Genomic DNA, 17,297 nt, shown 5'->3' on the forward strand with positions numbered 1-17,297 from the left:
ACAAAAATCCTTCATAGCTGTGCTCCAGCATGGTCACAGCTCAATCACTGAAACTAGTAAAAGATAAAAGATACATGCGTATATACATACATACATACATACATACATACATACATACATAATAACATTGACCATCAAAGCAGTCTATCATGGACCAATAGCTGGATTACCACCTCCCACTTTGAAGGGTATGCATTTGCAATCCAGGAACAGGAAATATCAACCAAGTACTTGATGCACAAAAGGGATAGAGATGCAGGAAAAGCAGTAAAATGTGGCAACCGATGCAAGCTGTGTGGAGTTAACACCGAAGATATCACCCACATGATAAGCAGTTGTCCGAAAATGTCATGACGGTATTATCTACCGATGAGATGTGATATTGCAGATAGGACACTCTATAATGAAATTAGTCGGAAGGATAACCTCGAGGACAAAGAAATAAGAACCCACAGTATTGTAGAAACCATAGCCACTCAATAAAAAGGAGTACTGGTGGAATGCCCCAATGAAGACCTCAATAAAATGTAAGCGTAAGAGACCTGATATAATGATTTGGGATAGAGAAGAGAAACTGTGCACAGTTGTGGAAATTAGTTGCCCAGCGGATGTTAACATAAACCTGAAGATCAGTGAAAAAGAGAATATCTACGCTGAATTATTGAGAAATCTGCAGTTACTCTATCTGTAATTATTGGGATCCTGGGTTATGTAACACACTGCCTAAATACCAATCTTGAGAAATTAGGCTTCTCAAAACCAGAAAAGAGAAAGCTAATTAGAAGACTACAGATCCAATCCATTACCGGAACTGTAAAAATCTGGAAAACTTTCCAGAAGTTTATCATTTAAATATATATGAGTATGTCTAGATATGTAACTTTATGCATGAGAATACATAGATAAAGCAAAACATACAAATCTGCACATATGCATACATACAAACAAAAATACCCTGTTGTTGATGTTGAAATTCCAGTGAAGGAGCCTTGGATATAGGTTAGAAACCGGCTCTTTCTCTAGTGGCAAGGAATCTTGAAATAAAACTGAATAATGACATACATACACACATATAAATTACAGAACTTCAGATACATTTCGGATTTTATTTTGTTTTCAGTCTTCTTCGTTTTGGCAAACTTTCGTGACAATAAAAATTCCGAAACAGGTCTTACTTGCAAATACACTGCTGATAGCATATGATTTCCTTTGCCGGTTAAGAGAGAGACAGAGAAAGAAAGAAAGAGAAAATGAGAGAGAGAGAGAGAGAGAGCGAGAGAGAGAGAGAGGGAGAGAGAGAGGGAGAGAGAGAGAGAGGGAGAGAGAGAGAGAGAGAGAGAGAGAGAGAGTCTTGTTGAAAATCTCCATCTAAATGCCGGCCGTGGCAGCTTTGCTTTTCTTCTTTTTCTCTTTCACTCATTTCATCATACCCCATCCCCGCCCGGTTAATAAACAGATGTTTTCATGCATTTAAAATGTGAGAGTATAGTCTGTATAATACTTCTACGCAAGATAAATGAATTAGTAAAGCCATACGGTACTGTTTTGTATGGAACAATTGATTCCAGCCTCTTCCCATTATGAATTGCCTATATTTATGATATTTTGGCGTCTGTCGTTACTTCGAGTCTTCTTTCACTTGTACACCCAAATGTGTGTGTGTGTGTGTGTGTGTGTTACTCTATCTAAAGTTGAAAGATACTAATGTTTATACTTCAAATTTGTTCTTGTCTTTTGTAGCAGTCTTCTGTCTTCGTCTTACTGGTCTTCAGTCATAGGACTTGTTTCAACCTCTCGTGCATTTGTAGTTGAAGACTTGTCTTCGCCTTGTCTTGTGTGAGCTTTGGTGCGTTTCAGATGAACTTTATACCAAGCGTCGAAATCAATGATTCTGGACAGAACGTTGGCTGATGAATGGGTTTATCAAAAACTGTATTTTGTTCTTTCCGTTACACAACATTCGCAATTATTTTGAATTACATGCATGTATAAGTGTGAGTGTGTGTGCGCGCATTGTGTTTATGCGTGTGTGTTGTTTGTCATTGTATGTAAAATGGTACTGATCCTAATACTCTGGCATAAATTTATATACATAGAAAGTTTAAGTTATTTCTATACATGTGATACGATTCCACACTGATTTAATCTTTGTTTCTGAATGTGTATTATTGGATTTGAGAACACACTGGCTTCAAATTTTAGCACTAAGCAGCAATTTTGGAGAAGGGAGATAAGTCGATTAGATCGTTCCCCGATGCTCAACTGGTACTTATTTTACCGAACCCCAAAAGGATGAAAGGTAAAGTCTGCCTCGGTAGAATTTGAACTCAGAACCTAGCAAAGGAAGAAACGTCGCTAAGCATTTCGTCTGGTGTGCTAACGATTCTGCCAGCACGCCACCTTGAACGTTTAAGAACAAATTACGACCAGATTATATCAAAATACTTAAAAAATGCAGTGGTATTTGAAAACTTTGCCATCTTTGGTGGGTGTGTAACGCTGACCTAGCACACCCGGAATATACAGCCCTATTTCCCATTATATACTTGTGTGTGCGTGAATAGATATATTGATACACAAAATACTACGACTGACAGTAAAAATCAGAGATGAGATGGTCGTAAAAAGTAGTCTTTCGTTAGCTCTTCTAACACTTTATGTTGGCGCGAACAAATACCCTCTCCAATCCTCCAACCAGGATTCAGCGAAATAAGTGGGATATGACAGCTTGCGAGAGAGAAGGAGAGATAGAGAGAGAAGGATAGTAAACGCTGCTGAAGCATTCGGCTGGTACTTTCCTTAATCGACTCCGAAATAATGAAAATGGATTTGAACGCAGAGCGCAGAAAGCCGAATTAAAAATCGCAACAGATTTTATCCTACGCTTTAACGAGGTTGCTTATCGTCCGCCTTTGAGGTACGTAGGAGTTAAACACATAAATAGATAAATGTTGTTGTTGTTGGCACTCCGTCGCTTAAGACGTCGAGGGTTCCAGTTGATCCGATCAACGGAACAGCCTGCTCGTGAAATTAACGTGCAAGTGGCTGAGCACTCCACAGACACGTGTACCCTTAACGTAGTTCTCGGGGATATTCAGCATGACATAGGCTGGTCTTTTGAAATACAGGTACAACAGAAACAGGAAGAAAGAGTGAGAGAAAGTTGTGGTGAAAGAGTACAGCAGGGTTCGCCACCATCCCCTGCCGGAGCCTTGTGGAGCTTTTAGGTGTTTTCGCTCAATAAACACTCACAACGCCCGGTCTGGGAATCGAAACCACGATCCTATGACCGCGAGTCCGCTGCCCTAGCCACTGGACAATTGCGCCTCCACATAGATAGGTAGATGATACATAGATAGGTAGATGAATTAAGAGCTAGCTAGATAAATTGTTAGATGGGTGAATAGGAAGACATCTAAAAAAATTAACACCTAGCTAGCTAAATAAGTGGAAGATATGTAGGACGATCGCTAAGTATATACACAAACTGATACATAACTAGATCGATCAATCGATAGATAGATACTTATCCGCTTTTAACAATTTATCCTCCTTTCTATTGTGATTTTTACATTTTTCTTTTTCTCCTCTACCGTCCCCTTGTTTTTTCCCCTTATTCTCCTACTCTTTCTCTTTCCCTTTTTATATTAGGTTCTAATTTACTCTTTAATTTCTCATATCCCTATTTCAATTCTGTCACTCACAACACTTCACTCTGTCTCTCTCTTTCTCTCTATGTCTTTCTGTCTGTCTGTCTGTCTGTCTGCCTGCCTGTCTGTGTGTGTCTCTCTCTGTATGTCTCTGTATATCTCTCTGTTTTGTCTGTCTTTCTCACTGTATGTCTGTCTGTCTCTGTTTGTATGTCTGTCTGTCTCTGTTTGTCTGTCTGTCTGTCTGTCTCTGTTTGTCTGTCTGTCTGTCTCTCTCTGTCTGTTTCTGTGTGTGTGTCTCTCTCTCTCTGGCTGTCTGTCTGTCTGTCTCTCTCTTTCTCTCTATCTCTCTCTCTCTCTCTCTCTCTCTCTCTCTCTCTCTCTCTCTCTCTTTCTCTCTCTCTCTCGCTTTCGCTTGTATCTATTACTCATTTATTTCTGAACTAGTTTTTCACTTCTCTCTATTCCACTTCTCTCTATTTTTCTGTCTGCTAATTCTCATACTCTCACTCTCTCCTACGCTTTCTCTCTCCCTTTCTTCTTTTCTACTTTTCTCTCTCTTACTTTCTATTTTCTCCCTCTCCCCTTTCTCTCTCTCTCACTCTCTCTTCCTTTCTCACTTTCATTCCCACTTTCTCCCTCACTTCCTCTTTTTCTCCCCATTCACTTTTCTCAATCCTTTTCTCTTTTTCACACTCTCACACCATACCACCATTTACTCATCTCACCTCACCCCGTTCTCCCTGTTCTTCCTCCAATGCCTATCTACTTCTTTTTCTCCTTCCTCCAGCACATAACTACCCACCTCTCCAACTATTTTCTGTGTATTCTCTACTTAACCAACAACCTCAAACCCCCAACTCACTTATCTCCCCTTTCTTTATCGCTTTCTGTCACTTTTCATTCCTCACTTTTACGCACTCACTTTTCTCATTCACCTCCCACCAACTCCTTCGCTCTGTTTGCGACACAAACTCTGCCGTGACCTTTTTCAAAAGTCCCACCTCAATAACAAATGCCGGCTTCCTTAAAGTTACTATATGCAGGTGTTTAAACATCCCCAATTGGGAATCACTGAGCGGCAGGTTTCACATCTTAACTCCGGATTTGTTAATATTAGTCTTCAATTCATTCTTTGAATATCATTTGTTTTATGAGACTTTTTCTCTCGCTTTTCTTAAGTATTTATTTATATTAAAAAATTTTTTTTTCATTCATTGAATTTTTTCTTTGCTACTACATTAACACCACCACCGCCGCCGCCGCTGCCACCGCCACCACGACAACGACGACGACTACCACTACTACTAAAACCACCACCACCATCAACACCACAATCATCACAACGACCACTAATATGACAACCAGCACCACCACTACCATTACCACAGTCATCACTGCGACCATTACCACCACTACAATTACTATTATCATTACCACCATCACCCCACCCCTACCCCCATCACCACCACCATCACCACCACCACCGATAACAACAGCAGACAAACGAGCTATGTCGAGGGCATATGGATGGTTGTTCGGCGTGCTAAAATTAGCAACCAAATCTTTTCAAATCATACCCTACCGTTTTAAAAAAAGGGAGTATATAGTGAGTAATGTAGTTTACAGTGCACTCACTGTCTTTGAAAAAAGCAGGATGGCCACGACTGGAATGTCTCTATTCATGTCTCTGCTCAATCAAAAATGAAATGATATTACTAAAATAAAAGAGAAAAAACTACTCTTCAGCATTTGCCCTTTAAAGAAAAAAATAAGTAAATAAAAACCTCTTTACTTTCCGAATATTGTCTTCCTAAATTTTATATCCATTTGCCTCTTTAGTCTTATATCCTTCTAGTCTTATATCCATTTGTCTCTGTTAGTCTTAATCTGCTTCTCAGTATATCTGTTTATCTATCAGTCTCTTTTCATTTCTCTCTTGTAATATCCTTCATAAATATTTTCATCACAGAGTACTGAAGAAAGCTACTAGACGACACGTTTCTGGTCTTAGCTCCAAATCATTAAATAAAATCGCCTGGTGCAAAATTTTGCCATAAATTAGATAGCAATGGAATTTCAGGGAAAGTCTGCAAATGAGTCGAGAATTTTCTGTCTAACGGGTAATAGAGAGTTAGAGTTAGTGGCATTGTTATCTAAAAACTCGAACTCTCTAATGTCTAGTACTCCAAGGAACTAAATAGCTATGGAATTGAAGGGGACAACTTGCAAACTGATCGAGAATTTCCTGTCTGACAGAGAACAGAAAATTGTTGTTAGTGGTATTGTTGTGTAAGCAAGAAAACTCTTCATCATCTAATATTCTAAGGAACTTATTAGCATTCATTTTAGAAGGAGGAACTGGTTTCTAAGAAAGAAACAAAGGCTCCATTAATGGAGTTTGAATGAAAACAACGACAATTGTTACAAATTGGACTTTAAGAAAGTCTTGCATACCTCTACTGTTCCCGTTACAGAGTTTATCTGAAAAGTTCATATTAGTCGGTTTCTTTCTTTGCTTGAAAACCTTAGCCTCTTCAGATTATGGCTTAGATATTTACTAACATAACCGAGTGTACTAATCGTAATTAGTATAAAAATGAATTTATAATTGAAGAAAGGAACCGTAGGTTTTAAAATGTTCTTTCACAGCTATTCTCTTTTCTGCTGATATTGGAAAAAAGATGTTCATATCAGCAGGGCAGCAAACCTCTATGACTGTACATGGCTTTGTTTTTCTGTCCCAAATAACGATGTCATGCCTGTTATGTTTGCATTTGGTAGAAGTTTTGACTGATATGTCTCACCTATAATCCTAGAGTTGTAATGTATGTATGTATGTATGCATTTTTCAAAGGTTTATTTAGTCACTAATAAAGTGTCAGCGCTTTTGAAATAATACTGTTGCAGGGATTATGTTGGGAATTAGTGCGTACATTTATGCATGGATATACTTACAGTCATATAATTTACGAATATGTTTCTTTACAGCAAAAATGTGTTTGATTACACTTTATATATGTGTGTATACTATAGAAACATCTAATTGAGTGCAATGGTTCAAGCCAGGGAACTCAAAAGGAGAATCCTTGAAATGTTTTACAAATCTCGACTGCATCAATTATCGATTAGATTTGGTGGATGAAAATCTGTTTACTTTGTTCTTTCTAGAAAATCTCCAGCATTTCAATGCTTTTATGGAAGTTTATTACATAGCTCAGGCTAACTATCTATTATAAGGTCCAAGTGAAAAACTATTCTTCGAATATCAGAGCTGTAAGTTTCTCATTAGTTCACCATAACTGTTCTTTTTTCCCACGCTTTTACATGAGACAGTCACATAAATCCATCCATCCATCCATCCATCCATCCATCCATCCATCCGTCCATCCATCCATCCGTCCATCCATCCATCTTTCAGCTTTATACTTTTATTATTGAAACCAGTGTCTATGTATCGTCGAGGCTCAATAACAGCCAAATCTCCTTCAAATCACACTGTACTGTCTTAAAAAAGGATTACATTTTGGATTATGTAGTCATAGGTAAGCTATGTTTGAAAAAAAATGATCATGACTGACCTATGGTTAAACAACAACACCACCAACAACAATAACAACAACAACAACAACAACAACAGCAACAGCAACAACATCAATAACAAAAGTAGTAATAATTCCAAAGCAAACGTCAGCTCATTTATTTATCCGTCTGAGCTGAAAAAAAAAGCAAAAAGTAAACAGTGTTTAGTCTAGTCTTCTAAATTAAATAAACAAAAAAAAAGAAAAAAAACAACAACAAAAAAACAAAAAAACAAAACAGAAAACAAATCCTATTGCAGAAAATACGGTGAAGTCTATACTTCACTGAAAAAAATCTAATAAAATCGAAAGAAGTCTAAAGTTTTCTCCGTGCTTGCCGAAAGAATCTATATCATTCTGTTTGTCTGAATATGTGTTTGGGTTTTACACTTTAAAACAATCTCTACTATGGAACGATATCAAAGACATAATCTAAATCTTTAACACGATGAAACAATGTTATGAAAATCTTAAAATTTATATATCAAAATAGAAACAACGCGTCAATAATAACATTAGATCAATGTCGGCTTTGATAAAGTTGAGTTGGTAGATCTACATATTGTGTCAATGGGCTCTGGTAATACTAACAGGTCTTCCGATGGTGCTAGTGGTGACTAAACATTGATACTAGTAGTGATAATGGTAGTGATGATGATAGATATGATGAAGGTGATTGTGGCTGGATTGGCAAATGCTTGTAGTAACAACGGTGGTAAGTCATTCGACCCCTGTGGGATATAAGCTACTGACAACTTTTCTCCACTGTTCTCGACTCTGAGATGCCTCTTCTTCTTGCAGGTATTTTCGTTTTGAATTGTTATCGATACCCTTTTCGAGGTTGAGGTATCGGCCCTACGCAAACCCATTTTTACGTTTGGAAAGAGGTGGTCATTTGATCTTAAGAAGAGAGCATGGTTAAAAAGGTCAAACTCGCTATCTTCAGTTTGGTTTTCGTGCCTAGCCTCACATAATGGGCATAAATGTTGGGTAGTAACTGAAAGCGTACGATCACAAATATAAACAGGCAAAATGGGGTTCCTCCAAATGATCTCTGAAGTAACGTTACTCGACAGAAAGCGTAACTCAGAGATCAGGGAATCACTCCAAGTCGAGTCGTTACTTCTCCGCATTGAGAGGTCAATGCCCTGGTACTACGGACATATGATTAGAATGTTGCAGGAAAGAGACGCAAGACGGATTCTTCAAGTCAAGGCAATCGGCAGGAGACCAAAGGGTTGACAAAAAACGAGATAACGGGATAACACCTTTAGTCTCAATAAGGCGGAGAGCTGGCAGAATTGTTCTCACGCCGGACAAAATCCTTCGTGGCATTTCGTCTGTCTTTGTGCTCCGAGTTCAAACACCACCAAGCTCGCCTTTGCCTTTTATCCTTCCAGGGTCGATAAAATAAGTACCAGTTGAGTATTGGGATCGATGTAATCGACTTACTCCCTCCCCCGAACTTGCTGGCTTTGTACCAAAATTTGAAATCATTATTATTATTATTATTATTATTATTATTATTATTATTATTATTATTATTATTATTATTATTATTATTATCATTATTATTATTATTACCAGTAGTAGTATTGGTATTGGTGGTGGTAGAAGTAATTGTAGCAGTATCAGATGTAGTAGTAGTAACTAAACGCAACATGGTCGAATGGTTAAGCAGTTCGCTTCACCGCCTCGAAGCCCCGGGTTCGACCCCACTGAATGAAACCTATTCGGCACTACGTTCTTTTTACTATAACGTCGGGTCAACGCAAGCCTTGTGACTGAAATTAAGTAGATGGAAACTGTGTGGAACCCCATGAGCTTGACTCCATACGTAATACAAAGGTCCATCCTTGTCACACTGTTCCAACCTGAGGATTACTTTAAGGGTTACTCGTGTCTATGGAATACTCAGCCACTCTTGAATTCATTGGTCGAGTAACTGAATACTCATCGTCCAAACTGACCGAGATCCTTTTAATTTACTTGCTACTGTTGTTGCTACTACTACTACTACTACTACTACTACTGCTGCTGCTGCTGCTGCTGCTGCTGCTACTACTACTACTTGTAGTAGTAGTAACAACAGCAGCAGTAGTATTAGTAATAACAACAGTTCTAGTAGTAGTGATAGTAGCAAAAGTAGTAGTAGTAGTAGTAGTAGTAGTTGCAGAAGCAGCAGCAGCAGTCGTAGTAGTAGTAGTAATATCAGCAGCAGTATTAATAACAGCAGCAGGAGCAGTAGTAGTAGTAATAGTGGCAATATCACTAGAAATATCAACGTCAGTGATAATAGAACCACCCAAACTACCACCCAAACTACCACCACTACCGCCTATGTCACCCTATCCACCGGCACCTCCTCCATCTCCGTCACTGTCGGTATTGCCGTTGTCTCACCGCTCTCAGAATTATCACAAGCGATAACATCAACAACCAGCACCCCTGGAGCTACCACCGTCACCACCACTACCAGTTTCGAGTGCCGCGACTGCAGTTAGCAGCGCAACCACAATCTCACACACGCACCTATGACCAATGTGCAATAAAGCCATCACCGCCACCGCCATTACGACAACGACGACGACGACCAGCACCACCAGCACCACCACCACCACTCCATCAACTCTAGCATCAGCAGCAGCAGCACCGCCACTACCACCACCACCACAACCAGCACCGGCAGCACCAGCGCCCCGCTGCCATCAGCATCCTCATCGTCATCTTTAGAACCACCTCATCTCTTACGGTTTGCATCATCATAACCCACCCTGCATCTTCCTCGCCATCATTATCATCGCCAAAACCACATCATACCTCCACCCATCCTCGTTGTCATCACCATCATCATCGTTATCATACCACCATGAGTACTCCACCTTCACCATCATGATCATCATAACCACGCCACAGCCCAACGACGACGACGACGACGACCGCCACCACCACGACCACCATCACCACTCATCATCAATAATCTCCACCCCTTCACACACACACACACACAAACACCTCCCGCTGTGATGATACAACGTGATTGGGGACAAGCAATAGTCAGTCGACCGAATAGCAATGTTAATTAAACGCAAGCCATCATTCCCGCCTTCCTCTCTCCCCCACAACTCTCACTCTCTCTCTCATTCCCCCTCTATTCCATCATTACCACCTATCATACATCTCCTCCTCCTCCTCCTCCTCCTCCTCCTCCTCCTCCTCCTCTCTCTTTCTCTCTCCCTCTCTCTCCCTCCTCCTCCCTCCCTCCCTCCTCCTCCCTCCCTCCCTTCTCCTCCCTCCCTCCCTCCTCCTCCCTCTCTCTCCCTCCTCCTCCGCCTCCCCCTCTCTCCCTTCTCCTCCCTCTCTCCCTTCTCCTCCCCCTCTCTCCCTCCTCCCTCCCTCCTCCTCCCTCCTCCTCTTACTCCTCCCCCCTTTCTTCTCTTCTACCTTTTCTCCCACTCCCATTGGAAAGTGATGACTGGCTCAAGAATTAAGTCACTATGGTCGATTTTTTTTTTAACGCCAGCCGGCTTTTTATAGACTTTATGGCAGATTGTTGACAGGGTAGTGTTGATAGAGGGTAATTAGTGGTGGGCGTGGTGTAGGTGGCAGTATTTGATGACAGTGGTTGTGGTTCTTCTGGCTCTTTAACGTTACGGGTTCAAATTCTCGCCGAGGCTAACGATGCCGTTCATTCTTTCAGGGGTCGATAAAATAATGTACCACTCAAATGGTGTTGACCAAAGTATTAGAATATTAGAATGTGTGGTATAAAGTTTGCTTCCCGGGTTCAATTCTACTGCGTGGTATCTTGGGCAAATGTCTTCTACAATAGCTCCGGGCCGACCACCAAAGCCTTTTGCGAGTGGATTTGGTAGACGAAATCTGAAAGAAGCCTGTCAGTCGTGTGTGTATATATATATATATATATCTTCTTTTACTTGTTTCAATCATTTGACTGCGGCCATGCTGGAGTACCACTTTGAAGGGTATTTTTAGTCGAACAAATCGACCCCAGGACTTATTTCTTAAGCCTAGTACTTATCCTATCGGTCTTTTTCGCCGAACCGCTAAGTTACGGGGTCATAAACACACCAAGCACCAGTTGTCAAGCGGTGATGGTGGGCGGGGGGGGGGGACAAATTCAGACAGAGAGAGAGAAAGAGTGAGACACATACACACACACACATACACACAATCCAAACCCACTCGCAAAGCTTTGGTTGGCTCGAAGCTATAGTAGAAGACACTTGCCCAAGGTGCCACGCAGGGGAACTGAACCCAAAACCATGTGGATGGGAAGCAAACTTCTTACCACAAAACCACGCCATATTTCTAGCTGGTCAGGAGACCACATTGATTGTTTCTCAGTCTAAGCCCATCCATGATCATACATATTTATAATAAAAAGCACTCCAACCATGACTACCATCCCACCTTTTTACCTATTTGCAGGGAACGTGTTATCATAGTAATCAATGTGTTCTTTTCTAAGGCTGTGTGTGTGTGTGTGTGTGTGTGAGTGTGTGAGTGTGTGAGATTTGTGATTTACGAGAGATTTGGCTGCTATTTCTAGCTGGTCGATAGAGCACACTGATTTTCATTCAGTCTGAGGTCATCCATGATCGTTCATATTTATGATTAAATACACTCCAACCGTGACTACCATCCTATCTTTTTACTTACTTGCCGGAAACATGAGATCACATCAACCAATATGTTCTTTTCTATGTCTGGTGGTGGTGGGGGAATTTGGCTACTATTTCTACCTGGTCGAAGGACCACATTGTCGTTAAGTCATCCATGATCGTAGATATTTATAAATACACTCAAGCCGTGACCACCATCCTATCTTTTTACTTACTTGCAAGAAACCTTAGATCACATCCACCAATGTGTCCTTTTCTGAAGCGGTTGGGGTGGGTGAGTGAAGTTTGTAATTTAAAGGAGATTTGGCTGCTATTTCTAGCTGGTTGAGGGACCATATAATCTCCCTCGTTGGCTCGTACAGCTGTGCAATCAGTTGTAATGGTGTTAGAAGCGGTGGTAGTGTTAGTGGTGGTGGTAGTGTTGGTGATAGTATAATAGTAGGAACACTGTCGCTATAGTAGCATTGTTATTGCTAATGTAGTGGTGTTGGTAGTAGTTGTACCAATGTGGTATGATGGTATTGGCAGTTGTAGAGGTGGTGGAAGTGGATAAGGTGGTAGTATTGGTGTGTGTGTGTGTGTGCGTGTGCGTGTGTGTGTGTGTGCGTGTGTGTGTGCGCGGCGCGCGTCTGAGGCGTTTGTATCTCCTATCTGATGGTGGTACAAGTGGTGCTAATTGTATTAGTGGCGGTGATAGTATCAGTATCACAGGAGCGTTCGTAATAGTAGTATTGGTGGTAGCGGTGGTAGCGGTGGTAGTGGTGGTAGTTATGGAGAAAGTACTTGTGGTAGTCGTGACGGTATTGAACGCATCATGAGTAGTGACAGCATAATAGTGGTGTTAGTAATAATAGTGCTGGTGGTAGTAGCGCCAGTGGTAGTGGTGGTGGTGATGGTAGTGATGGTTGAATTAGTTGCGATGGAAATGCTAATTTATGGTGGTGGTGGTGGTGATGGTGGTGAATATGTTGATAATGTTGGTGGTGACATTTACGGAATGATGGTGGTGAGGAAAGTTAGAGCAATAGAGAGAGAGAGAAAGGGAGCGAGAAAGAGTGAAAGAGAGATAAAGAAAGAAAGGGAGAGTGAAAGAGAAAGAAAGAAAGAGAGAAAGAGGAGTGAAGGAGAGAGGGGAGGGAAGTGATCGATGTGTGTGTGTGTCCGAACTCTCGGCCCTTCGATGTCTCCGACGCCGCAAAGGCATCATCATAAAACCGGCCAACAAGGGTGGAGGCGCGGTGGTGTGGTGCGCAGACCTCTACAAGGCCGAAACCCACCGCCAACTTCAAGACACCTCCTTCTACTGCCCTCTGTCCTCCAACCCCACGACCAGCTACCAACAGAGGGTGTCCTCCACTGTCCATGACCTCATCTCCTCCTTCCGTCTCTCACCACCGCCTCCATCCTCATTGTCTCCATCCTCATTACTTCCTCTCCAAAATCCACAAACTTAACAACCCTGGCCGCCCCATCGTCTCCGCCTGCAACTGCCCCACCGAACTCATCTCCAAATATCTTGACCATGTCCTTGCCCCCCACAGTGGCTTCCCTCCCCTCTCACATCCATGACACCAACCATGCTCTTCGTCTGTTCAACTCTTTCTCCTTCCTTCCTGGCCCTCTAAACTTCTCTTCACTCTTGACATCAAGAATCTATACACGGTGATCCCTCACCACGAGGGGCTCCGTGCACTCCAACACTACCTTTACTTTCGACCAAACCCCCAACCTCACTCTCCCACGGACATCTAGACTCCTTCCTCTTTTTCGTCAAATCTTTCCATCCTGCCCTCCACTTCTGTACTATTTCCAACACTTCCGTCGCCTTTCTCGACATTTCGGCCAGCATTTATCACTCCACTCTCACCATCTCCATCCACTACAAACACACAGACTCACACTCATACCTCAACTTCTCCTCCTCCCACCCTAAACGCACCAAGCTCTCTATCCCCTATTCCCAAGTCCTCCGGCTGCGCAGGTTCTGCAGTGACAACCATGACTTTGAGACTCAGTCTCAACTCATGGCTCGCCACTTCATCCTACGTGGATATCCCCTCACCACTATCCATACCGCCCTTGCCAGAGCACGTTCCGTGGACCGTGCATGTGCTCTCTCTCCCCTGCACCCACCCCACCGTCACCCGTCTCCCGTTTCCCCTCACCTACCACCCCTCCACCTTACCTCTCCAACGTACAATTCCCGTGCCTTCCGGCGACTCCAGTTCGACCTCCCCACTTTGCACATCTTCTCTAACCGATCCCTTCCCTCCTTCAAACGAGCCGACAACCTACGTGACTTCCTGGTCCACAGTTTCTTCCCCAACCCAACATCCCAACCCGGTTCGTCCCTCTTCCCCCGCTCACACTGCCGCACTTGCCCTTACCTCTCCAACATCACCATCATTGACCCTATCATATCACTGACTCTTTCACTTGCACTTCTAATTTGTCATCCACTACATCTTCTGCTCTCTCTGTCCTTCTCTGTACATCGGTCAAACGGGACGCCGCTTGGCTGACCGGTTCGCGGAACACCTCCGAGATATCAGACTCAGCTACGACACCCTGGTCTCGTGCCATTTCGCTCTACCGGTCATTCTTTACAACACCTGTCTGTGTTCGGATTGTTCTCGCACAGGGGCCATCCGGACTCCCGTCTTCGCCGTGAACAGGAATTAATCTTCTCTCTTCACTCATTTGCGCCACATGGGCTCAACTCTCCTCCCCTCTTCTTCTAACCCATCCTCTCTCCTCTCTTCCTCTCACACCTACTTCTTCTCTTCACGCCCATCCACCTCTCCTTTCCTCTCTTGCCTTGACACCTACTTCCTCTCTTCACTTCTACCCACCTTCTCCCTTCCACCCTCTCCCTTCATCGTCACCTCTCCATCGTTACCACCCTACACATTCCAACCCTAACATCCTATAAATCCCATCTCACCCCACCCCATCCCACACATTCTACTCCCACATACCACACCCCACCCTTACACATACTGCACTATCACCCCAACCCACACCACACCATACACCACCGTACCACACACCACCATACCACGCACCACACCACAACACACCTCGCCGCACACACTAGCACTGACCACTTCCCAGCACCCACACCATCATCCACACAACTACACGTGCATACACGCACACGTCAAGGTCACTAGACCCTATCCACATGCACATATATACGCACGTGCACCTTCGTTTTGGGATCACCACTACTTCATTATCTCCCCTTCTTCCTAGCTTCCTGTCTGACCACCTCTGTCCTTCGCCATGATTGATCGCTAGCCACTAAACCTTTTTTATTTTCTCTGTTTATTTCTGTGTTCCTTTCTGCTGAAGAGCGTAGGCTCGAAACGTAAAAGACTTTCTCACTACCCGAGTGTTAAACTAATACATCTGTTTATTGTTTACACACCCGTCTTCGTCTTTTGTTTCGTTTTATCATGGCTACCGAATAAGTGTCACATATTTTTACAGATAAATTTCTCTATTTACATAATATCGAAGTCTCTTTCTTTTGTTGTCCTTCCTATCAATATATATATATATATATATATATATATATATATATATATATATATATATATATATATATATATATATATATATATACATGCATGTCATATATTCCGTGGTGTTTTTATTTAATCCGGGGAAAAAGTATATATATATATATATATATATATATATATATATATATATATATATATATATATATATATATATATATATATATATATATATGTATGTATATATATATATATATCTATATCTATATATCTATATCTATATCTGTCTATCTATCTATCTATCTATCTATCTATCTATCTATCTATCTATCTATCTATCTATCTATCTATCTATTTATCTATCTATCATAGTTCGAATGTTCTATGAAGATGGAGAATATTATTTTCGCAATTATTTGTAGACACTGACTGGCATCGGAAGCTGAAACGACCGTAAGAATTATTACATCACATAAATGTTATGTCATGTTTTGTATTAATAATAAGCTATAGATGTGGTCCAATTGATTTGTTTGTTGATCTGAGGTGTTCTCCGTTTTCTAATTATTTATATTTGTTTCCTGATAAACTTTTGTTTATTCTGTTGTTACCTGTACTCTACGAGCATAGTGTGCCGGCATACTCATGCCTAGAGATGACAGGGGTAAATGGTACCGATAGTATATACGGATATTTTATCCCTTAGTCGGTTATTATAACCGCTAACTCTACTTACTTATATATATATATATATATATATATATATATAAAACAAATGAAAGACAGAAGATGGAATATACGAGAATTTATTAATCACGACAATTGTTTCAATACGTTTAGCATAGATTCCTCTGGTGGGACACTCAACAACTAGTTCAGGAGCATCTAGTGGTGCAGATTTATCTCGTCGGGTGATAAATAAATAAAACAACTCGTTAAAATGACAGTTCCACAATGTAACTTTCTGTTTTGTAGAGAGAAAAACAGCCAGACGGAGGAAAAATCTTCATATATATAGATCAAAAATAAAATTGCAGAAGACAGAAAGAGAAACGAACATGTGTGTGTGCGTGTGTGTATGTTGTGTGCGTGTGTATGCGTGTATGTCTGTGTATGTGTGTGTGTGTGTGTGTGTGTGTTTGTCCCACCCCCCAACATCGCTTGACAACCGATGCAGGTGTGTTTACGTCCCCGTAATTTAGTGGTTCGGCAAAAGACACCGATCGAATAAGTACTAGGCTTACAAAGAATAAGTCCTGGATCGATTTTCTCGACTAAAGGCAGTGCTCCAGCATGTCCATAAGGTGTTCTTAGAAGAAGTGGAGCAAGAACACACACGAAAACGAAAAACGTCGCTGAAGAGGCCACAGATGTGTGTCGAAAGATTTCCGGACAAGGGACGTGAGTTAAAATAATAAAATAAGAACAGTAATAAACGAGTGAATAAAAAATATATAGTGCGTGTGTTTATTTGGCAAAAAATATATATGTATGTATGTATGTATGTATGTATGTATATATATGTATATGTATATATATATATATATATATATATATATATATATATATATATATATATATATATATATATATATATATATATATATATATATATATATACATATATACGTATGTATATGATTTTTATAAATATATATATATATATATATATATATATATATATATATATATACGTATGTATATGATTTATATAAATATATATATATATACATATATAAATATATATATATATATATATATATATATATATATATATATATTTGTACATGTGCGTGTGTGTGTGTATGTGTATGAATGTATTTGTTTGTGTGTGTGTATAGTTATTTGGTAGAAAAGATCAACTGATTAGTTGTTAGGAACAGTAAATAAGGTACT

Source organism: Octopus bimaculoides, chromosome 3 (assembly GCF_046866305.1).
Source record: "Octopus bimaculoides isolate indiv1 chromosome 3, ASM4686630v1, whole genome shotgun sequence".
Classification (NCBI taxonomy): Eukaryota; Metazoa; Mollusca; class Cephalopoda; order Octopoda; family Octopodidae; genus Octopus; species Octopus bimaculoides.